The sequence below is a fragment of the Solanum tuberosum genome, unplaced genomic scaffold, assembly GCF_000226075.1.
Source record: "Solanum tuberosum cultivar DM 1-3 516 R44 unplaced genomic scaffold, SolTub_3.0 scf00284, whole genome shotgun sequence".
Lineage (NCBI taxonomy): Eukaryota > Viridiplantae > Streptophyta > Magnoliopsida > Solanales > Solanaceae > Solanum > Solanum tuberosum.
Genome location: NW_006239212.1, coordinates 556,095 through 557,552, shown reverse-complemented (window position 1 = coordinate 557,552; position 1,458 = coordinate 556,095). Strand labels below are relative to the sequence as shown.

General features: G+C 44.7%; 1 long non-coding RNA gene across 1 annotated transcript in view; it reads right to left on the bottom strand.

The window, feature by feature from the left end:
- LOC107062957 (uncharacterized) overlaps positions 1-1,334 on the bottom strand; it is a 1,863-nt gene extending 529 nt beyond the window's left edge. Inside the window, exons 1-2 of the long non-coding RNA XR_001474991.1 lie at positions 1,252-1,334; positions 717-792 (exon numbers count right to left, since the gene is read on the bottom strand). This is a non-coding gene — a long non-coding RNA (uncharacterized lncRNA). The remainder of the gene's footprint in view (positions 1-716; positions 793-1,251) is intronic.
- Positions 1,335-1,458: the final 124 nt, after the last annotated feature.

Here is a 1,458-nt window from a genome sequence, read left to right as displayed (position 1 = left end):
GCTCCCAGCCCAGCTAGAAAGAGCGACCCGGGGACACCCAGCCAGCAGCACACTCCCAGCCCAGCTAGAAAGAGAGGCCCGGGGGCGATCGCCGATATCACCGAGTCTACCCAGCCAGCGATACGTTCCCAGCCTAGCTAGAAAGAACGACCCCGGGGGTGATGGTATCTCCAATAGGATTCAATCCAACAACAACCACCGTGGAACGCCGTCCACTCTAAGATATCACATAAAAGGCTCCAAGCCTATACTATCTCAATCCCACGCCTCGAGTGATGCACCAAACCTTTGAGAATGCGTCGGAACCGTAGAATAAGAGGGAGAAGATACAGAAGTGCAGCAAGTAGCGATAACGCCTAATCTAAGGCTCAAACTATCAGACTCAAGTCTGCTATTCCAGTCTACAAGGAGCTAAGTCATCCGAACGACGTCGGCAGAAAGTCAAGGTTATCCAGCCCACACGGGTCATAAGTCTAAGGCAATGCTAGCCTAACCTAGACTAAGGACATCATGCTTACGGTTAAGGATGAACAAGGCAGGCAATACATAACATACAAGCATACAATAACATTTAGCACATAAGTATGCAACTTTACTAAACCGGTTAACATGATACTATACTCGAAATGTGGTCAATCGATCCTAACATAAGGCATCTAATCAACATGTTTTTACACAATTAAGCTCAATCTTAAAGAAAGGAAGCCGTAGCCTACCTTAAGGCCGATCGCGCTCTCTCCAAATCACTTTACCGGAGCTTTCCCTTCCGAACAGTCTCAAAACGCTGCCCCGCTATCAAAAATAGAGTCACAACATTACTACGGTCATTTAGAAACCAAACTCACAACAAACGGAGATGGGTCAATTTTGAAGTCAAAACGGGAATCGTGGGACCCGCACCGAACTGTCCGAATTTGACTCCGTCAAGTGACCCCAAACAGCACTCCAAACTTGTGTTCCAAAATGGAACACAATCCGAGGCTCAACACATAGCAAAAATCAACAAGCAAGAAACCACACTTTAATAACTAAAAGAAACCCTATAGCAGCAGTCAAAACTCAGAATAAACGAGAATCGAAAGGTTCCCAGCACTCCCTGAAAACTCTACAATGAAGTCACGACAATTCTCAATATGTGAGACTTCGAATCACCAAAAACCGAGCTAAAATGAGTGAGATATGACCAAAACAATAATACCAAAAACAAATGCTCGAAAAAGGCACTGCAGTCAGGTTTTATCGCGAAAATACCTCAAACGGGAACCCCAAACCACTATCCGAGCTCACCAACGCGTTGCCCTCGAAAAATATCACAATTTTTCCTTTTGAATCGCCCAAATCGGTTGAGAGATGAAAGAGTTATGAGGGTTTGAAATTTTAGAAAATATGTTGCTGTTTTTTTGCATTTATAGCAGAAAATCTGCAATTTCCCAAAAACTAGAAACTCCGACGGGGTGC